General features: G+C 37.8%; 1 non-coding gene across 1 annotated transcript; it reads right to left on the reverse strand.

Moving 5' to 3' along the window:
* Positions 1–4233: 4233 nt before the first annotated feature.
* Positions 4234–4340, reverse strand: LOC145060627 (small nucleolar RNA R71). The gene has a single exon (XR_013686844.1). It is a non-coding gene; the product is annotated as a small nucleolar RNA R71 (small nucleolar RNA).
* Positions 4341–24182: the final 19842 nt, after the last annotated feature.

Genomic DNA, 24182 nt, shown 5'->3' on the forward strand with positions numbered 1-24182 from the left:
TTTCAAGAATATAAGATGTTATCGTCTCACCAATCACTCGTGATCCAATTCATGGAGTGATCCAAGTGAGCGTGGGTTTGATCCAATGCTCAAATCATATTCATAAGCACTCATGAACGTCGCAACAAACATTTGCTTATGTTTAATGCTCTTTAGACAATCCACACACCAATTCACGACAGTCTTCATTCATACCTACTTCCAACATATGAACGACTGCGACCCGTTTGAATAATTTGACTATGCTTAACCAATTAAATTATTCAGGAAGTCAAAACATGCAAAGTGAAGCACAAGAATAATACTAATCCCATATGGCCTCAAACCTTTGAGCATAAATAAAACACCTTTTATTTATCACCATATCGATTACTCATTATTTGTTGTTTCGGGTAATCAACTTCTTACTTGAATTATTACACTTGTCCCATGCTCTTAGCATGCACACAATGTTTACCTATGGTTCTTACTTTGTGAAATAGATCAAATTGAACACATTTCCAATCATTCTCATTTCACAACTCCAAATCATTTTTCATAAGTGTAAGAATATCAAATTCTTTCCACTTATAGAATATGTTAGATTCTAATATTTTATGCAATGATCCTTTCGTAATGTCACTGCACCAAAGTCACAAAGACTATTGCCAATGATATTACAAAAGTCCTCTATTGGAGATTGTTACAATACAATTCCTTAGATATGATGTCTCTCACTCAAAGTACATTCATTTGAACATCATTTTGCATAAAATTTCTAATCTAGACATAGATTTTCTATATTCAATTTCCAATACGGACACGTTTCCATATTTCCATATGACAACTCATTCTTAATAGAATCTTATCTATTCATAATAATGTCGATATGGTCCATCCAATATGGAAACATTTCCATATTTTCCAATACTATACTTCCAACTACTCACAAGCGACCAATCCTCGGCGAACTTTGGATTGTCCTTTGATAGTTGTTTTATTATCTTAGTCAAAACCGATTCTTGTCCTTTTTCCCTCTAAATGCGCCAGACATTTGGAAAATTTTAGAATGGTCAAATATTATAGCATTTGCAATCGATCCTATACCCGAAGCGTATGGGACACGATGCATAATGTCTTACATAAAGATTTGATACTTTATCAATCTTCTGCCATAATATTTTATTTGTTATGTTCTCAAAATTCGAATTGTGAAGAGGAATGCCGTAATCATAATCGAAATTTTAAGAACACACTATGTACCTTTGACTAAATTTATTAACATTCCACAACCTAACCCTTTAGATTTGAAATGAAGCATAATTTTATCTCCCTTAATTATAGCAAAACAACTATTCAACCCTTACAACTTTGCAAAGTATGAATCTTGTTTTCTATAATTAATATTGCCAACTTGCAATACCTGCCTTAATAATCATATAATCATAACATTTATGCTCCCACTATCATGATGATTATTATAAACATAACACTTATGCTCCCACTAGCTTTGACATGTTGTTTAGTGCTCGTTTTTCGATCTCTAAATGAACTAAAAAACTTATTTTTGTCCCCAGATTTTACAGTTTACATCATTTTTTGAGCTTAAAAAGATAAATTTACGTTAATGAGTGTAATCGACATAATATTTCTCGGTTGGTGTTTTTCTACCCATTCAGTTGGGTTTTTGACCTGTCTTGCATGGGTTCCTCATCTCTTATTCTATAGGACGATGAGAGTTGGGCTTCTTCTTATGAAGTCCAAAATTCTTAAAGGAATTGACGGCTTTCATCACCACTTGTCATCAAGTGCAACTCGAGTTTCTTGAGTTCCCTTCCTCCTATTCTACAGGTTGGTGGGAGATGGTTTTCTTGCACGAAATCCATAATATAGCACATTGTGCTTTGCATCGGAATCGACGGTATTCATTTTACTTGTTAATGCAAGTGCAACCTGTGTTTCATGGGTTCCCCACCGCCTAGTCTACGGGTCACGGTGGGAGTTTGACTTCCTCTTATGAAGTTCAAAAATCTAAAAGGAATTAACGGATTTTATCTTGTGAATACAAGATTGCCTAAGCTTCTTAGGCCCCCACCACTTATTCAACGAGTCTTGGTGGGAGTTGGACTCATATTATAATGTCCAAATGGTTTCAGCAAGGAATTGACGGATTTGAAAAAAGAAAAATTCATCACGAGCAATTAAGGTGAATAAAAGATGTTTGGCAGATTGACCACGTCTCAGTGTTTTCATCATATCTGGCTCATCCGAACTCCGATTTAGGCGATTCAAGATGTTTCGGAAACGAGACACAATTATCTACAAGTTTGAAGTTTTGAGTTTTTTCTGAATCGGTCGTTTTCCTGCTCATAATCGACGTTGAAGTTGAAGTTAGTTTGCTGGACGAAAATCATAAGCTAAAAGTAAGAGTTGAATTAAAGTTGAAAGATCAAGGGCTAAAGTTGTACAATGGTAAAAGTGAAAGATCAAGGGGTTAAGGCTGCACCATTCATGAAAGTTGGAGGGGCAAGATTGTAATTATGCTTTATATATATGGTTATTTACGTGATAAGAAAAGGAGACAGAAAAAAAAAGGAGAGAACCCTACGAAGAAAAAAAAGAATCGACTGCCGGCACAGTGCTTAAAAGAAATCCAAGAAGCCTTTATCATTCTTCGTCACCCTCTGAACTTTTTGGAAGCGAACATCACAGTGATAATCAAAACCGGTGCATGTGGTAACCGAACCATAATTGGGTGATTTCTTTTCTTTATTATTCTGAATTTTTTTTTTCCAATTATATTCCTATGCAGTTAGATACTATACTAAGTTTATTTTGTTGATTAGAATTGAAATCAAGGATAATGATGTTGGATTTTTATCTGTTTGTGGTGTTTAATTTTAATTTTATGGAGTAATTTTTATTAGGGTTTGGTTGACTAGGGTGAGATGGTAATTTTAATGTAGTTGATTTTGTTTGAACCAATTTTGTTGAAATCGAATAGCATATTTAAATGTGTTTTTATTTTAAAAATATAAATTTTGACGGGTAATTTTGTTTTGGCTAGCACTTGATCAACGTTAGTTATGGTTAATTTTCTTGGTTTAAATTTAATATTTACATGCTTATATTGACTTCGAAAGAAGCTTTATTTGTGACATCGTTTGAATATGAATGTGCGGTTTCGTTATCTCGCTTAAACTTAACATAGACGTGTGTTAGGGCATTTTTAACAAAACCATTGGACTTAATGCTTTTTAAAATCATGAACTACATAGAGATATGAGTGAATGTTTTTTTTTTTTATCGAATCATGAGACCGAGAGGTAATTGATAACTTTTGTTGGTGTTAAGTTATTCGTTTCTATATAATTGGTTTAACAAATTAGTTGCATTAGAAGAACTGTTGAACCCGTATAAGTCAACTAAACCCCATATTTCTCATAATTTTTAAATCGTTTAATTGTTTTCCTTGTTTGTTCGATTATTCTAGTTGTCCTTTTTACGTTGCTGAATTTAGTTTAATTTTATTTTAGTAGTTTCTTTAGTTTAATAAAATCAATCACTTTTGCAATCAATTGCCTAGTTCTCTCTTCCTTAGAATAGGATAGTCTCTGTGGGTTCGATATCTGGTCTTACGACTATATTACTTGCATGACCTCGTATACTTGCGAGTACGCGTTTTCGTCAACAAGTTTTTGGCGCCGTTGCCGGGGACTATTTTTATTTTTAAGTTAGAACATTAGGTAGTTGTTAGACTCTTAAACATCTTGAGGATATTTTACTCTGGCCGGTCGAAGATTCAGACCACCTGAATTTGCGCTTGATTGGGAGATTGAAAGAACTTTGAGAGGGTTGAGGAGACTTCGGATTCAAGAAGATATGGGAGATAACGTAAACAATAATGGAAACAGAGGTTTCGAAGGAACAAACCCGCCAATTGTCAGTGCAACAATTAATGCTGACAATTTTGAATTCAAACCTGTGATGTTTCAGATGATCAATAACAATGGTCTCTTTGGAGGTATGTCTAGTGATGAGCCCTTGTCCCATCTGCGTTCCTTTAACCAGATGTGCGATAATTTCAAACAAAGAGGCATGACGTCTGATGCATTTAGGCTAAGATTATTTCCGTACACACTACAAGGGAAAGCTAGAGACTGGTTTGAGTCTTTGCCTTCTGATTCCATCACCACTTGGGAGGAATTAAGAGAAAAATTCCTAAAAAGATTTTTCCCACCCACGCGAAATGCAAATCTAAGAAATGCCATCACATCATTCCAACAAATGGATGGTGAATCGTTATGGGAAGTGTGGGAGAGATGGAACAATTTGCTGAGAAAATGTCCGACACATCGATTCCCTGATGATGTGAAACTTGAGACATTTTACCAAGGTTTGGATGCTCAAACACGCATGCTAGTAGATACATCAGCTGGAGGAGCTTTGCTCACAAAGAGCTATGAGGAGAGCGTGGAGATATTGGATAGAATAGCAACCAATAATTTCCAGTGGCCCACAGATAGGGTACATGCAAGTGGTTCGAAAGGAAGTACACCGGCTGAAGTTCGTCTTGCAGCTCAAAATGATGCATTAGCAGCCGAGTTGGCCACAATCAAGAGCATGATGAAGAATATGATGTCAAGCAATGGGATGAAAGAGAAGAAGGTTGAATTTTGTGCGGTTTGTCAAGGCGTCCATGATTATAGTGAATGCCCACAGAATCCTGAATCTGTATTTTTCATGGGAAGTCAAAATTTCCCACGACAAAACAATCCATACTCTGAAACATACAATCCAGGATGGAGAAATCATCCTAATTTCTCATGGGGTGGACAACAACAACAAATGCATCCTCCGCAAGAGCAGTTTCAGCAAAGGCCTCAAAACCCGCCGGGGTTTTATCAAATGCCAAATCAACAAGTGAGACCACAAGGAGGTGCATTCCACCAGGCATCAGGAAGTAGTACAAAACCGGCAGCGCCTTCATCAAATCAAGAGATGTCACCTTTCGAGAAAGCAATGATGGAGTTTATGATCAAACAAGATCAAAAGACCGAGGCACGTGAAAAGAATCAAGCAATTGCTATGAGAAATTTGGAAAATCAGTTAGGGCAATTAGCACAAGCACTGAACTCACGAGAACCTGGAACGTTGCCAAGTAACACCCAAAATCCAGGTAATGTCAATGATAAGAGGCAATGTAATGCCATCACACTTAGATCGGGAAAGGAGTTAGCTCCAAAGAATCATGACTTACCAGTCACAGATGATGAGCAACACCCGGTAAGTGTTGAGACTCATAAGAAGAAGCACGAATTGAAAGATGATGAAAAAGAGTATGTCGAGATTGAGGACATAACTGATGAGGAGTATGGGCAGAAGAAAGTGAACAAGGAAGGTCCAACAAGTTCAAGTCCAAGTGTTGGAAATCAAAAGAAGGCCCAAGAAAAAGATGCTCGAACTGGTGCGATAGTTGCACCAACAAATTTGCCTTTCCCACCTAGGCAAAGTAAGTCTAAAGTCGATGATGGGCAATTTAAAAAGTTCTTTGAGATCCTTTCTCAACTTCATATCAACATCCCTTTTGTTGAAGCCTTGAAACAAATGCCCACATATGCAAAGTTTATGAAGGATGTTCTTACAAAGAAAAGAGTTTTTGGAGAATTTGAGACTGTTGCAATGACAAAAAGTTGCACATCAATAATCCAAAACAAATTGCCTGTGAAAAAGGATGATCCAGGTAGTTTCGTTCTACCTTGTAGAATTGGAAAGTTAGACAAGATAGGCTTATGTGATTTGGGAGCAAGCATAAATTTGATGCCTCTGTCTATTTTTCGAAGATTGGGAATTGGAGAAGCTAGGCCAACCACTATCTCACTCCAGCTGGCAGATCGATCAGTGGTATATCCAGAAGGTAAAATCGAGGATATTGTTATCAAAATCGACAATCTCTTTGTTCCTGCGGATTTTATCATTTTGGATTATGAAGCCGATGACGATTGTGGAATAATTTTGGGAAGGCCATTTTTAGCTACAGCTGGAGCTTTGATTGATGTGAAAAAAGGAGAAATCACATTGAGAGTGAATGATGAGCAAAGGACATTCAATATGTTTAAGGCTATGAAGCAACCTTTTAATATGGAAGAGTGTTCATTTGTACGAGTCATAGATAACTTGGTACATGTAGAAGTGGCTCAATTGAGTAAAGTGACTCATGATATTGAGGAAATTGAAGAATGGAAAATAAAGGAAGATGTGAGATGGGTCAAGGAGGAGTTGGACCTAAAGGATAGGGTAACTGCACCAACATTACCCTCTATTGAAAAAGCACCGGATTTGGAGCTGAAGCAGCTTCCAACACACTTAAAATATGCATACTTAAGAGATGATGATACATTGCCTGTAATTATCTCATCTCAATTGTCGAGTGTGCAGGAAAAAGAATTGGTTGATGTTCTCAAGGAAAATGAGAAAGCAATTGGATGGACGTTAGCAGACATAAAAGGAATTAGCCCGGCAATGTGCATGCATAAGATAAATTTGGAGGAGGGAGCAAAAACATCTGTTGAACACCAAAGGAGACTGAATCCATTGATGAAGGATGTTGTAAAAAGGGAAATCATCAAATGGTTAGATGCGGGGATTATCTACCCGATTGCCGACAGTGAGTGGATTAGTCCAGTGCATTGTGTTCCTAAGAAAGGTGGAGCAACAGTAGTCCAAAATGATATTGGGGAAATGATCACAAAGAGGACAGTGACAGGCTGGAGGATTTGTATAGATTACAGAAAGTTAAATACCGCAACTAGGAAGGACCATTTCCCATTACCGTTCATTGATCAGATGTTGGATCGTCTTGCTGGTAAGTCATTCTACTGCTTTTTGGATGGATACTCTGGATATAATCATATTTCTATTGCACCAGAAGATCAACACAAAACTACTTTCACATGTCCATTTGGTACCTTTGCTTTTAGACGCATGCCTTTTGGTTTATGTAATGCCCCAGCTACATTCCAAAGGTGCATGATGTCTATTTTTTCAGACATGGTTGAAAATTTTGTTGAAGTCTTTATGGATGATTTTTCAGTCCATGGTGATACATTTGAGAGTTGCTTGAAAAACCTGACTGCGGTATTGCAAAAGTGTGTTCAACATAATCTTGTGCTAAATTGGGAAAAATGCCATTTTATGGTAAAAGAAGGTATTGTGTTGGGACACAAGGTTTCTGAAAAAGGAATTGAGGTTGACCGAGCAAAGATTGAGATTATTGAAAGACTTGAAGCACCTATCAATGTCAAGGGCATTCGTAGCTTTCTAGGGCATGCTGGATTCTATAGGCGTTTCATAAAAGATTTCTCAAAAATAGCAAAGCCACTTACCCAACTTTTGGAGCAAGATCGAGAGTTTATCTTTGATGGTTCATGCAAAAGAGCATTTGAGGAGTTGAAAAGAAGACTTACTAGTGCACCTGTCATTGTTGCACCTGATTGGGATGAGCCATTTGAGATCATGAGTGATGCTAGTGATACAGCCATTGGTGCAGTACTTGGGCAGCGAAGAGGAAAGTTTTTCCACACGATTTACTATGCTAGCACCACCCTGAATGGCGCCCAATTAAACTACACAACCACTAAAAAAGAGTTTTTAGCTGTGGTATTCTCACTTGAAAAGTTCAGATCATATCTTATTGGTGCAAAAGTGATTGTATACACGGATCATGCAGCAATCAGATACTTGATGGCAAAAAAAGATGCCAAGGCAAGGCTGATCAGGTGGATTTTGTTGTTGCAAGAGTTTGATCTGGAGGTGCGAGACAAGAAAGGAGTTGAGAATGTGGTTGCAGATCACCTCTCAAGGTTAGATAAAGAGAGTACAAAATATGATCAACCAGTGATTCAAGATAGCTTTCCAGATGAGAGGATTTTGAGAGTGAGTGGAGAACACCCATGGTATGCTAACATTGTGAATTACTTGGTAGGTGGTGTATTTCCTGATGGGTTTAGTTGGCATCAAAAGAAAAAGCTAATGTCTGATGCTAAATTCTATTTTTGGGATGAGCCGTATTTGTTTAGACTAAATGTTGATAAGATGTAGAGGAGGTGTATCCCAGAAATGGAACAGAAGCAAATTCTAGAAAAATGTCACAACTCAGAATATGGAGGTCACTTTCAAGGTGAAAAGACTGCAATACGTGTCCTGCATTCAGGATTTTATTGGCCAAGTCTATTTAAAGATGCGTATGAGTTTGTGAAAAGATGTGACAGATGCCAGCGGACTGGAAATATTGGAAGAAGACAAGAGATGCCACTAAGTAATATAATGGAAGTGGAGTTGTTTGATGTTTGGGGGATTGATTTCATGGGACCCTTTGTGCCTTCTGATGGAAAGATGTATATCTTAGTTGCAGTAGATTACGTCTCTAAATGGGTTGAAGTTGTAGCATGTGTGAGAAATGATGCGAGAACCATAATCAATTTTCTAAAAAAGCAAATATTCTCTAGATTTGGCACTCCTAGGGCTATCATCAGTGATGAAGGCACTCATTTTTGCAATAGAATGTTAGGAGCCATCTTAGTTAAGTACCAGATAAAGCATCGAGTTGCCACTGCTTACCATCCTCAGACGAATGGCCTTGCTGAAGCCAATAACAAACAGTTGAAGACCATTCTTGAAAAAGTCGTAAATGGGTCAAGAAAAGATTGGGCAACAAAGTTAGATGACACTTTATGGGCTTATAGGACTGCCTACAGAACAAGTTTGGGGACATCCCCATATCAGCTAGTGTTTGGAAAAGCATGCCACTTGCCACTAGAGTTGGAGCACAAAGCTTATTGGGCATTGAAAGAGTTGAATTTAGACATGAAGGCAGCTGGAAAGAAAAGAATGGAGCAGTTGGTGGAACTTGAAGAGTTTAGGATGCAAGCGTATGAGAATGCCAAAATTCAAAAGGAAAAAGTTAAGAAATGGCATGACAAGAAGATCTTGAGAAGGGAATTTACTGAAGGACAATTAGTTTTACTTTTCAATTCAAGATTAAAGTTATTCCCAGGAAAGCTGAAGTCAAGATGGTCTGGCCCTTTTAGGATTGCCAGGGTTTGTCCAGGAGGTGCATTGGAGCTAATAAATGAGAAGGATGGAGAAAGATTCCTTGTGAATGGGCAACGAGTGAAACATTATTTTGGAGAAGAAAAAGAGGATGTGGTTGTGCTTCACCTGAAGCCAGTTGGAGAATGATCTGGTCATTTTTTTTTCTTTTTCTTTTCTTTCTTGTTTTAGTTTTAGTTTTAATGTTTATTATTATTTTAGTTTTTTTATTTATTTTATTATTTGTTTTGGTTTTGGTTTTATTTTATTTTTGTTTTTGAAATTTTCATTTATTTTTGTTCATTCATGGTTTCATATTTCATTTTATTTGTTTTGTTTTGTTCTAATAAATCTGTCGAGTGTGCAGCCCTTGTTTGCTATCCAGGTAGTTGGTGGTGAAGTGAGAGTCGTGGAAAGGAATAAGTTCGAACTATGCTTAGAGATCAGCCGTCAACAATATGAGTTCTTGGATTATCATATTATGTGAGACGACATACCATCAGGGAGTATTCTTTTTATTCTATTTTTATTGCTCGGGACGAGCAATGTTTAAAGTTTGGGGATGTGTTTAGTGCTCGTTTTTCGATCTCTAAATGAACTAAAAAACTTATTTTTGTCCCCAGATTTTACAGTTTACATCATTTTTTGAGCTTAAAAAGATAAATTTACGTTAATGAGTGTAATCGACATAATATTTCTCGGTTGGTGTTTTTCTACCCATTCAGTTGGGTTTTTGACCTGTCTTGCATGGGTTCCTCATCTCTTATTCTATAGGACGATGAGAGTTGGGCTTCTTCTTATGAAGTCCAAAATTCTTAAAGGAATTGACGGCTTTCATCACCACTTGTCATCAAGTGCAACTCGAGTTTCTTGAGTTCCCTTCCTCCTATTCTACAGGTTGGTGGGAGATGGTTTTCTTGCACGAAATCCATAATATAGCACATTGTGCTTTGCATCGGAATCGACGGTATTCATTTTACTTGTTAATGCAAGTGCAACCTGTGTTTCATGGGTTCCCCACCGCCTAGTCTACGGGTCACGGTGGGAGTTTGACTTCCTCTTATGAAGTTCAAAAATCTAAAAGGAATTAACGGATTTTATCTTGTGAATACAAGATTGCCTAAGCTTCTTAGGCCCCCACCACTTATTCAACGAGTCTTGGTGGGAGTTGGACTCATATTATAATGTCCAAATGGTTTCAGCAAGGAATTGACGGATTTGAAAGAAGAAAAATTCATCACGAGCAATTAAGGTGAATAAAAGATGTTTGGCAGATTGACCACGTCTCAGTGTTTTCATCATATCTGGCTCATCCGAACTCCGATTTAGGCGATTCAAGATGTTTCGGAAACGAGACACAATTATCTACAAGTTTGAAGTTTTGAGTTTTTTCTGAATCGGTCGTTTTCCTGCTCATAATCGACGTTGAAGTTGAAGTTAGTTTGCTGGACGAAAATCATAAGCTAAAAGTAAGAGTTGAATTAAAGTTGAAAGATCAAGGGCTAAAGTTGTACAATGGTAAAAGTGAAAGATCAAGGGGTTAAGGCTGCACCATTCATGAAAGTTGGAGGGGCAAGATTGTAATTATGCTTTATATATATGGTTATTTACGTGATAAGAAAAGGAGACAGAAAAAAAAAGGAGAGAACCCTGCGAAGAAAAAAAAGAATCGACTGCCGGCACAGTGCTTAAAAGAAATCCAAGAAGCCTTTATCATTCTTCGTCACCCTCTGAACTTTTTGGAAGCGAACATCACAGTGATAATCAAAACCGGTGCATGTGGTAACCGAACCATAATTGGGTGATTTCTTTTCTTTATTATTCTGAATTTTTTTTTTTTTTCCGATTATATTCCTATGCAGTTAGATACTATACTAAGTTTATTTTGTTGATTAGAATTGAAATCAAGGATAATGATGTTGGATTTTTATCTGTTTGTGGTGTTTAATTTTAATTTTATGGAGTAATTTTTATTAGGGTTTGGTTGACTAGGGTGAGATGGTAATTTTAATGTAGTTGATTTTGTTTGAACCAATTTTGTTGAAATCGAATAGCATATTTAAATGTGTTTTTATTTTAAAAATATAAATTTTGACGGGTAATTTTGTTTTGGCTAGCACTTGATCAACGTTAGTTATGGTTAATTTTCTTGGTTTAAATTTAATATTTACATGCTTATATTGACTTCGAAAGAAGCTTTATTTGTGACATCGTTTGAATATGAATGTGCGGTTTCGTTATCTCGCTTAAACTTAACATAGACGTGTGTTAGGGCATTTTTAACAAAACCATTGGACTTAATGCTTTTTAAAATCATGAACTACATAGAGATATGAGTGAATGTTTTTTTTTTTTTATCGAATCATGAGACCGAGAGGTAATTGATAACTTTTGTTGGTGTTAAGTTATTCGTTTCTATATAATTGGTTTAACAAATTAGTTGCATTAGAAGAACTGTTGAACCCGTATAAGTCAACTAAACCCCATATTTCTCATAATTTTTAAATCGTTTAATTGTTTTCCTTGTTTGTTCGATTATTCTAGTTGTCCTTTTTACGTTGCTGAATTTAGTTTAATTTTATTTTAGTAGTTTCTTTAGTTTAATAAAATCAATCACTTTTGCAATCAATTGCCTAGTTCTCTCTTCCTTAGAATAGGATAGTCTCTGTGGGTTCGATATCTGGTCTTACGACTATATTACTTGCACGACCTCGTATACTTGCGAGTACGCGTTTTCGTCAACACATGTATTCAGAAACAGTTTAACTTTCAGAAAAACAATGTTTATTGAATTTCTTAAGTTCATGTTTCTAATACTTAGTGCTTTAATAATCTTTTATCAAGGCTTCTTGAACTTATACACCTTTGCCTTATATAGTTCATATGTGTGTCTAAACAACTAAGACTAATTGCCAAACCTCACAATTCAAATTATGGAAAGGGATACCGTAACCATAATCGAATTCGAGAATGCAATTTTACAATCACTATCTTCTTAAAATCTTTCTTAGTGAAAGCATTTCCTCACAATCATTTTCATGAAGGAGGAAATCTTATGACACTTAGATTTAAACGGTGTATGTGTTCCTATCCATGTGAATTTGTTAAAACCAAAGTTTACGACAAATTCAAACTCATATGGACCGAACTTTCTTAATCTTGATTGCTTGCCTTATGGTAGCACAGCTGCCCACCATGTCTTCCAAGTAGTTAATCAGCTCACCCTTTCCTATCAATGTACCTTTCATTGATTAAGGTGCTTGCCTTTTATGCATTCAAATGAGAACTCATAGAACTCACATACATAATTGACTTAATTGGAACGGCACAGAAACAAAATAATGTCAACACGATAGGTTGTAAACCTCAACTCGTGTGCTAGTGATGATCGATAAAGTTTATTTGATTTGTTCTTGAAACCTTTCAAGACCATTAAGACTCCCACTGACTCCTTGACATATAAGATTCTCTTGTCAATAACCATTTCTTGACAAACAAATATTCAAGAGTTAGTGTATCTTTTATCAGAACACTTCATAAATTGGTCCTAGTTGGTCTTTGTCTTATCCAAGACATCACAACTTTCCACATTTGATGAATGTTATAAACCTTCTTAATACTTATCACTCATTTTCACAATCTTAACTTTAAGACTTGTTATTGGAATGAAGTATGATTGACTTCTTGATTTAACCATTTCTTCAATCCTTGATTCCTCTTCTTAGACATACAATTGTACTAAGACTGACTTAGAGGATCAATTGAGATATGGTTCTTAATCATTAAGACCTATCATAAAGCATAAAAGCTACTACCCCTTCTTCTTAGAATGGAGAAACTTTTATCTTTCTACCTACATGATTCTTCTTATTCGTTTTGCTATTGATCTAAACTTTTTAATAAATTCCGAATTACACTTAATCTTATAAGCATAATCATATCTACTAAACCTTTAGTAAATCATGACGAATATCTTTGTTACTCTTATGGTGGACTTGATCAACACGCAACTTTGTGTATTCGATCTCCTAGTCCTTCACTTGACACTTTGTCAATGAATTAGTCTAATTTCCAAATATGAAATTTCTCATTCATCGTGCAACCAAGTTGCATGATTCCAAGTTTCTGTCCAATTGAAACTTGGGCGATGAGAAACTCTCCCTATTTGGTAAATTCTCGACATTTCCACAAATAACATAATTAAGAATCAAATCCATTATTGCTAATATTAGAAACCTTCAAACATCAATTTTCATGCATGCCATTGCAAGGATAAATAAATAATATAAAATCAAAATTTATTTTATTGCGGAAAAAATTTGTCCTTACAATGCAATTCATTGAAAAACTATGCTAATACATCTTTCTTAGCAATCTTATTCTAACTCTAAGTATTAGCTCAAGAATCTAATCTTTGAGAAATGCGATCGAAATCCATTCATTCACGGTTAGATTCTGCTCACTTCTTCCCTTAAGCTTCCTTTCTTTTCTTCGATCCTACAAAACATCAATTGTAATCTTATCACATTATGTATTAATAATCTAGAATATAAGCTTAAAAGAGTTAGTTAATGTATTTTACCTATATTAGAGCCATACGTTTCGACTCTCCCATCTCTTAGATCTCTTAGGTAAATGGGGCAGCTTCGTCTCCAATGCCTTTTTCTCTTGGCAATAAAAACAAATTGACTCATTTGGAACATGACATGGAACTACTTCAGACATTGCCTTTCTTTTATGATCAAAATTTTCGATCATAGCATGTCTTTCGTTGCCATTGTCTATATCCATAGAGGTATTGAAGGCAGATTCACAAATCAACTTTGCTTTTCTATTGCGCCAAACCATTGCTGATTCAGCAGCAATAAGCATATAGGTGAGATCTATAAGGGTCACGTCGCGGTTCATCATATAGTACTCTCTTACGAACTCACTATATGAGTTAGGAAGTGACTGAAGAACCCAATCAACAGCCATTTCCTCACAGACAATGGATCCCAACATTCTTAACCTATCAATGTGTGACTTCATCCCTAGGACGTGTGCACACACCGACTTTCCTTCTTTATGTTTACTTGCCAAAAGGGATTGAGTGAGTTTGAACTTTTCAAGCCTTCGAACTTGTGGGTTAGGGAGAACAATTGGAGGAGGTGGAGGAAGTGAAACATGATTTCTTGTTCCTCGATCAAATCGTGGAATATCATCTTCATGTGGAAAGCTTGTTCCACGGGATTTGGGAAGACCATAGTTGTCGAACTTTGACATCTACAAAACGGGAGAAAACGAATTCAAGTTAGTTGATTGATTGAGTCCTTAGTAAATCACCCAAATGAGATACTAAGGCTAGGACCCAACACAATATTCTACAACTCGGGAGAGGGATGCCGTAACCCAAATTGCAGAACATTTGAAGGTAAGTGAATGACGATTCACTAATTTCCACCATGAAAAACGAAAAAGAAATTTAAGTTTTAAATCTATGAAAACTCCTAGATCCTATGAGATTCATTGAAAATTTCAATGGCATGTTTAAATCTCGATATGCCCCTCTTGTTTGTGACTGGGATGCCGAGGATCACAAAGCACGTGTGAATAACCATGCAAACTACATGGTGCCCCCACATGTTACAGTCACCTATTCGATGTGCCGGTAAACCACACACGCTCCACCGAACTATGACAAACATTGAGTCACCCTTTGCTACCTTTGCTTAGAACCATTTAGTGTGCCGGTAAACCACACACGTTCCACTAACGTCTTCGCAAGGGCGCAAAGTGTAATTTCATGGAATTGCATCAGTTCACTTTTGCCTAAGTAACTAAGATTGGGAATTAAAAAAATTTAGTTACTTTAGTAATTCATTATACTTATAATGGAAGGTTTTTGTCCTATCCTACCCATTCGGCTAACGACCCTCCACTAATCAAGAGTGCGGTGGGTAAGAGTGGATACCCATTCAATCGTCATTTTATAGGCAATTTCCTTAAACACCCCTTATAGACCAGCTTCATGAATGAGGCCTACTAACGGTAAGACTGACTTTTACTCATACATATATATATATATATATATATATATAATGTTAGACTTCTAATGTTATATAGTATAGGGTGTATTTTACACTTTTAAAATATTAGGTGGTCAAATTTAACAATTATACTTTTAATTCAATTAAATTTTAAACCAAAAACTTTATGGATTTATTAAACCTCTTTTAATTATACACCTTAATTAATTAATAAAACCATAAGGGTGTGATTTGAACTTATCAAAAACAATACTAGGGTTTTAGAATTTCACATTCCTAAATTAAACCTTTAATCAACTTTTAAATTCCAAAATTTGAGGGCAAGTTTTGAAACATTTCAAAACATTAGGGTTTAGAATTTAAATATACATCAAAATTAAACAATTAATCAAAATTTAAATTCCAAAACTTGAGGGAAAGTTTTGAAACCTTTTTCAAAACATTAGGGTTTCAACTATTTAAATTTCAAAACAACAAAACTTTTGAGGTCAAATTTAAACTATAAAACCTAAAGGGGAAAATGTGAAAATTTTCATAACACAAGGATTAAATAAAAAATAATCTTAATTAACAATTAATCACATAATTATCCATATTTTGATTTATTTAATGATTTCTTGCAAAACAATTTATCAATTTAATCAAAATAATTAATCGATTATCACATAAGGAAACACATATTTTATTAATTGATAAATATCTTCAATTAGATCAAGAATATAGTCATATATATCAAAAAAATCGGATTTATATTGATCTAATATGATAAGGCAAGTATCCTCAAGCAAAAACAGCAAGAAATCCCGGTTTTCCCTCTCACTGACCAGCCGACTCGTCGAGTCAGGTATGGACTCGTCGAGTTAGCATGAACTCGGCGAGTTCATCTAAAAAACTCGGTGAGTTCAGCCCCCAGAAACACAAAAATCGAATTTTTTCAATATACAAAGCATCAATACAATAGAAACCAATCTAGTCTCTGATACCACTGATGGGTTTTGGTCCTAAGAACATCCTATGTGCTCATACAAACCCTAATGCTTGGATCTAGGTTTCTCTATTGTATATGCAAGTTATCCAAGACTATAAACCCTAGATATAGAATATGACAATCAATATAACATATAATTAGGGTTTAGATCATACATTGATTGTTATGTAGCAATAACAATCCCAAATCTTTCTTGTATTGACTTTAGAAAGCTTAGAGTCACAAATGTCACTCCTCTAATGGTTCACAAACACCAAAAACAAGAGGATGAAGAGGAGAGAGGATGGAGGCTGCCCAATACGTGTACTAAACCTAGAAGAGAAGTTCCACACGTTTTTGAGCCTTAAGGGTTCTATATATAGTGAGGCTATTAGGGTTATCTAACAAGGAAACCCTAATTTGGATGCTTAAGCCCTAAGCAACCCATGGATTCCTTTCCTTAAGGGCTTGGACGATTTCCTTATGGGTTTCCCCCATAGAATTCGTCCACTCCTTAATATAAGGCAATCCATGGCCCAAATTGCAATTATCTTATAATTACAATTCCAGTCCCTTAAGTTTAATTAATCTCTTTTAGTCACAAAACTAATTACCAATTAATTATTGACTAATATTAATTAAACAATATGATTTCTCCTTTAATATATTATTCCCACAATATATTAATAAATCATATTTAATCATTTCTCTCCATAATTCATCCTATCAAGTTGCTTTGGTGAAGGCAACCCAAAAGGACCATGCACCATCGGGTCAAGTACATACCAAAATAGTTATGGACTTAGACATTAATCCAACATACATAACGTTAGACCTTATAGACATTCGAATATTTATTCCTACCCCAAGCCCTTCATCAAACAAGAGAATGAATTAAGGCCAAATCAAACATTCTTAGGCTATAAGATCTTAGTTATGTACGACCATGATGCATACACTAAGCAACTACAGTAATGATGTCAATTCCATTAAAGAAAGAACCATAGGCTATCAGGCATCATATAATCAGGCAATTCTATCATGCAAACATCCTGAAGATCCCTAGCCTATCACTAGCATGTTGTTCTAACATATCATAATATCAAATAACAGTAAGGTATTTTGGGGTCTACTTACTGGCTTCGACTGATCGTAGACATCGCATCCTCCTTGATTATTTTGAAAACCGTTTGAACATCGTTTTAAAAATATTTTTCCTTACTTTGAGACTGGATTCACACGAGTGCTCCTCCAATTCACTCAAACCAAGGCTCTGATACCAACTTGTAACATTCATAAAATTCTCAAAAAATTTAAACTTTTAAATTTACTCAAAACCATCATTATTTACAAATTGTTTTCAAAATAAGTTCAACATCGGAGAAATCCTAAAATTGTGAAATAAAATATGAGGAGGTGCATGATCACGCCTTCGCCTTCTCGCGGTCCTCTGAAGTACATGAAACATAATCCAAAACTGTAAGCCCAAAGCTTAGTGAGTTTCCCCCAAAATACCAATACATAGCAAACAACAATACAAATATAATAACAACATGCAATGGGTCCACAACTAACATATTGGATTACCCCTGAGCCCACAACATAAGCCTAGCTTGCCCCTTGGGTCTACATCTTATGTCTGGCTTGCTCACCGACCCTCAGTACAAGTTTGGCATGCCCTATCCGACCCTCTACTCATATTTGGAATGCTCACAAGCCCTCAATATGAGTCTTACATGCCCTACCTGGTCCTCAGCTCATATCTGGTATGCTTCAGGGTTTGTTGGCTACAACACGGAGCAGTACAGCCTCAACCCAACCCACAGCATATGTCGACATATAACATATAATATCATATTCAGATAACAGGCAGTATCATAGGTAATCCTACAGATCTACCAAACTAGAATATCAAAACTAACATGCATATCTACTCCATACCCATCATACAATATCAGGTTATCAAACCAATCGACCGGCCTTGGTGTCTTCGACCCGAAAGTATAGTGAGGAAGACTCACCTCACAAGTAGTGTAGAACTGATAAGGTCTAACTCCAAATCTCATCTTATGAATCAAATGCCTACAATCACCATGTGACCAATTCCATCAAAATCACGAAATACCCAAAATGCCCTCAAAAGTCAAACTTGGTCAACCATGGTCAAAGTCAAAGTCAACGGTCAAGGCCAACAATCCATGTTAACCATACTCGTCGAGTGCATCAATAAACACGTCGAGTTTCTATAGAAATTAGATGGTCGGAAAAATCCCAACCAACACGTCGTGTTGGCTTGCAAACATGTCGTGTTTGCCCAGGCTTAATACATTCAGTTGTTCCTACGATTCTAAGGACTCCAAGACTGAAATCTAAACTCAAATTCTATAAAAAGGATAAAGTTTCCAACTTTATCCTTTGGAGCTACTCCAAGTGTTCAAAAACCCATCCACAAAGCTTGAAGATCAAATGGCTTAACTAACAAGCACAAAATCCTTGAGATCTGAAACCCAACCTTTCTGGAAGAGATTCTAGCATCAAAATCAACCCAAAGGTTGGTGGATTATAGACATGCATGTCCGATGCATGTCTTGAACCCAAAGTGGGTCAAAAGGGGGAAAATATGACCTATACTCCATGCATGATATCAAAGCTTGGCTAAAGACCATATCCAAACCACTACAAGGTCACCTTGACCTGGAGATTCATAAAGTTGCAAACTTTATGAGATCCATCCATTGCAACATCCAAGAATAAGGAGAAAAAAGGACAAAAATCAAGATCTAGCTACATAGAGGAATAAAAATCGGATCCTTGACACTTATAAAGGTCCAGAAGAGTGCCAAACTAAAGATGAGAGCTTTGCTTGCTGGCTCCTTGATTCCTTCTTCCAACTTTCTTATTCTTTTGCTCCAAAATACCACACTAGCTCACAAATGAGAGGGAATGATGATTAGGGTTCACATGGGCCGATATGGGGGTTTGGAGGCTGATAAAAGATCAGCCCTAGAGACTAAAGGGGATTATATAGGGTGCTAAACCCTAAAATTTAGGGTTTCTTATCCAGCCGCCAACACGCTGAGTTTCCCTTCACCAATACGTTGTGTTGGTCCATAAAAATATGCGACCCAAAAGTCATTCAACACAATGTGTTCCAATGGAAAAACATGCTAAAAGGAATAAATCTCATACCTTGAAGTTGAGATGTTACATCTAGGTTGGAGCAACATGACTCTCTTGGCGCAACAAGAACATGCATGGCACAACAAGGACATGATTGGCGCAACATCATACTTCATGTTGCAACAGGAGTGCCTCATAGCACATGTAATACCCAAAATCAGGAAGGACAATAAAGGAAAGAAAACCCTAAGTCAAAGGGTCAACTCGTCGAGTCCAGGGAGGAACTCGACGAGTCGGAGCGGGATCCGGGGGATCAATTAAGTAACCGACTCGACGAGTCGGATAAGGGGACTCGGCGAGTCTGATCTGAACAAGGAAAACCCTAATCACGGGAGTTGTATCCTATATAAAGGGTGTTATGTCCCTTCCTCATCCTCCATATCATCCTAGAGAGCATGTAAACCCTAGATTTCGTGTGAGCTTCCATCAGTTGAGAGAAATAACCTTGGAGGGGGAACCTTGGAAAGGAACTTGAAGATCAAGAGGGTTGCTTCAAAAGAGAGGTGTAGATCCGAGATCTACTTCAGTTTGTGTTCATCTTGGAGGTAACAAGCTGCTATCTTCCCTCCTTTGCATCTAAATTTATTTTTGTTACGAGATTTGGGGGATTTATGGTTGTTTGAGACCCAATTCGGGTTTGAGGCTTAGATATGTGGTTGCCACTTCAGATCTAGTGTTGGGATGGTCCAATATGTCGCAAAGCATCATATTTTGAGTAGTTGGTGAAGCCCTTTTGTCCTAAAACCTATCCCTAAAGTGTTTTGAGCCTAGATCTCCTTAGTTATACGTAAAGTTTGCAACTTTATGTAAGGATTGAGCTTTGGAAGTATGGATCTATGATTTGGAGCCCCTACATGGCTCGAAAATCCACTGAATGGATTAAGAACTGGAGCGACTCGGCGAGTCACATGGGTGGACTCGGCGAGTTGGATGAAGTTGGGCAGGAACTCGGCGAGCTGGAAGAACAAATCGACGAGTCTGTTGATGATTGTCTTGGACTCAGCGAGTCTGTTCTTGGACTCGGCGAGTCAAGTCGCGAAACCCCAAACCCTTCGAGTTAAGACTCGGATTAGTGAGTTGAGTGGGGACTCAGTGAGTTGGACAAGTCAGGACTCGGAAATCGGTAGACTCGGCGAGTCGGGGGCTGACTCGGCGAGTCGAGTCGCGGATGAAAGGATTCTGAGCTAATGAACTCGGCGAGTAGGGCTGACCTAGAAGGTTGACTTTGACCAAGACTTTGACTTTGACCAGAGTTGACTTTTAGAGATCAGTTAAGCTAAGTGATATATGTTTTGATATGGGTAGCTCGAGGAGCTAGTGGAGCAGCGGTTCAGGGAATTGTCGGTCAGCATCCAGAGGGGTTATCAGCAAGTTCAGCAGTACCAGGTGAGTTTCCATTCGTGTGAATGGGTCTAAGGCCACAATGCCGGCCCATGTAGTTATGAGTAGAAGACCCGGGGGTTAGCCCTAGGCACAGTATGCTAGTATGATATTTAGGACGAGGTCCAATGATAGCGGGCGGGTGCCCAAGGAATGGTTTATGTGATAATTTATACTTGTTGTCTGTGTGATACATGTATGTGCCTGGTAGGGAGGTGAGTGTGGGCGAGGTCCCGTATCTCACCAATAGCAGAGTGTGGATGGTGTTCCACATCTCATTAGTAGCAGAGTAGGGGCGAGGCCCAAGTTAGGGAAAGAGTGAGTGTGGGATGGGCTCGTATCTCACCACCAGTAGGGGCATGGACGGGGTTCCATGACTCATCAGTAGCAGGACAAGGGCGAGGCCCAAGATAGGCGAGGCCTCAAGACATGATTTATTAGTATATGTTAGCTTATGTGTTGTTATATGTTATATGTGCTATTTTATGTTAGCGGGCGGGGCCTAGTGATAGGCGAGGCCTAAGTTAAACAGATATGTATCCGAGCGGGGCTCGAAGCCAGGCGAGGCCTGGAGCGGCGGGGCCGTTGTGGCGGGCGAGGCCCAGAATAGCGGGTGTGGCCCAGTATGTGCAGTATGTGGTTATGCATGGTATGTGGTAGGTTGGGGAACTCACTAAGCTTCGTGCTTATGGTTTTCAGTTTTGGTTTCAGGAACTTCTGGTAGCGGAGGGAAGAGCTTGGGGTGATCGCATGGCACACACCATAGATTAGACAATCTGGGAATGTTTTACTCTGATAATAAACATATGTTTTGGAAATTAATACTCTGATTAAGTTATGGATTGATAATTATGTTTTAAGTAATGTTTTATAAAAGAAATTTTTAGTCTTGGATTTTGGGACGTTACAGCGCAAGAGGGATACCCTATGGCATAAGAAGGAATGCCCTTGATGCAACAACATCCTTTTTGGCCCAACCCTTTATCAGATGGCGCAATAAGGTCCCCTTGTTGCTCCATATCACTCCCAAGTGCTCCAAACCTGTTCTAGGTGCCCCAAACCCCTTTTTATATGATATGTTCCTTTGTCATACGATCCATTCCCTTCTCATATGAAATGTTCCTTTGTCACATGCTTCATGAACCCCAAGTGCTCCAGTGAGTTCCAAGTGCTCCAAATGCTCCATGAGCATGATCCAAATGCTCCATGAGAATGCTCCAATGCTCGAGTCACATTTAATAATAACAATTATGTATAATTTCATTGCTTAAGACTAGGCAAATATTCTGCCAACATATTATCGTATCATTTCATGTTTACATACAAACTACTAATATATTTACAAAATATATTTTGATAAAATAGATTGATAAACATGTATCCCCCCCTGTAAAATCTTTTAAAATTGTAAAAGTTGGGACGTGAAACTCACCCTCGATGCATGATACCTCTAATGTAGGGTTGATTCGGGTTCGGGACTCCGGGGCATCTCGAGATTGCAGCAGCTCGATCAGAGAGAGAGAGAGAGAGAGAGAGAGAGAGAGTCTAATTTGAGGGTGTGCAGAATGGGGCTGCTGACCCTGCTAATTATAGTCGTGGTTTTTGACGTGCGTGCGATCATCATGGCTCCATCATGGAGTCGCCACATGCCACTCTCTGCATGGGCCACGTTGCTCGCAATCCGATTGAATCCGATGTCAGGTGCACGCCACGCAATGACATGCAGCTCGTATGCACAAAAATAAATTTGAAAAATCCATATATTATGCATACGAGCTCCGATCTTTACCCTCTTTGTATCTATGTGATGATCTCGACTAGCACTACAACTTTCCTTTAGGTTGTTTTAGCTAGTTTTGATTTTCATCTTTTTGCCTAACGGGGTTAAAATAAATGATTTTACAAAAATCAATTCTCTCTCATACGTATCCCATTTTCGGCATTCTTTTTCCTAAAGTTCTTATCTCGAGGAGTGCTACGATTCTCCTTTACATAACTTTAATCAAAACTTAACGAATCTCTACGTACCGTTTCGACGTCGTAATAATTATTTATGTTGTTTATTTTACTTTTTAAAAAAATCATAATTCCTACAATCAGAGTCGGATTTTTACCAATTTTATATCCTTGGAATCATGTCGACGAGTACTTTATAAATATATCAATCGTTTTATATACGACTTTTTGGACGTTTATTTTTTAGTCTAAACGTCGAATATTAATGTGACAACATATTTGATTATATTTATTCATAAAATCAAACATTACTGTAACACTCTAAAAATTTCAACCAATTTAAAACTTCTCAAAAACAATCCACATTCATAAAGTTATTACAAAAAGGTTTTCAACGCTTTTATTATCAGAGTATTCCCCATAACCATATCATAAAACATAAACATGAGGAGCGGTACGATCACGCCTTTGCTTTGTCACGGTCTCCTGAAGAACCTGAAAACATTTAAACCACAATTGTAAGCCCGAAAGCTTAGTGAGATACCCCCAAAATACCAACCACATATATCATACGCATAACATGCCATATCATAACAGAACACAAAACAGTCATGCACTTCGGGTCTACTGTGTGACTGGTCCGCCGCACCAGCCTACAATCCACCTGGTCCACCCTCCGAGTCTAGCCATATACAACGAGTCTACAGTGTGATTGGTCCGCCCGCACCGGGCCTTCAATCCACCTGGTCCACTCTCTGAGTCTACAGTATGACTGGTCCGCCCGCACTGGGCCTTCAATCGGCCTGGTCCACTCTCCGAGCCTCGACACGTCTGGTCTGCCCTTGTGGGGCCTACAGCCTATTCGGACCGCTCGCTAGGCCTTCGGGATAGCCGGTCCGCCCTGGGTATGTTGACCTACAACACAAAGCAGGATCCGCCTCAACCCAACCCCAATCCAACAACCATGTACACATAAACATATAATCATATAACAATCCACATCCAATCAAACCGATCTAGTAGATCACATAACATAACCTCATCCTAACAAGGATACCGACCTAACCGGTCACTAGCACGACATCATCCTATACACCAGGATACCGACCTTAACCATGTTTCTAACATATACCATCCTAACTACCAGGATGCAAACATAGTAAAGCAACAACATAACAACAATACCCGGATTACAATCCGATAAAGGGCCGACCTTGGTGCCTTAGACCCTGTTGATATAGTGAGGATAACTCACCTCGCAACTGCTGACCGAAAAGATAAGATCACGCTGCCCCAACCTCCGACACGAACTCCACCACTGATAATACCAAAAGACTGAACTTAATAAATACCCATAATTACAAAATACCCATGGAAGTCAACTGGTCAACTCTTGGTCAAAGTCAAAGTCCTCAGCCAAAGTCAACCCTCCTGACTGACTCTACTCGCCAAGTCAACCCACTGACTCGTCGAGTCCCCATGATCCGAAACTCCCATAACACGACTCAACTCGCCGAGTCGCCCCAAGACTCGCCGAGTCCCACAACTATGAGTCTAACCGTACACAACTCACTGATTCATCCCCTGACTCACCGATTCAC

This window comes from Lactuca serriola, chromosome 6 (genome assembly GCF_051521515.1).
Source record: "Lactuca serriola cultivar US96UC23 chromosome 6, Lser_US96UC23_V15, whole genome shotgun sequence".
Lineage (NCBI taxonomy): Eukaryota > Viridiplantae > Streptophyta > Magnoliopsida > Asterales > Asteraceae > Lactuca > Lactuca serriola.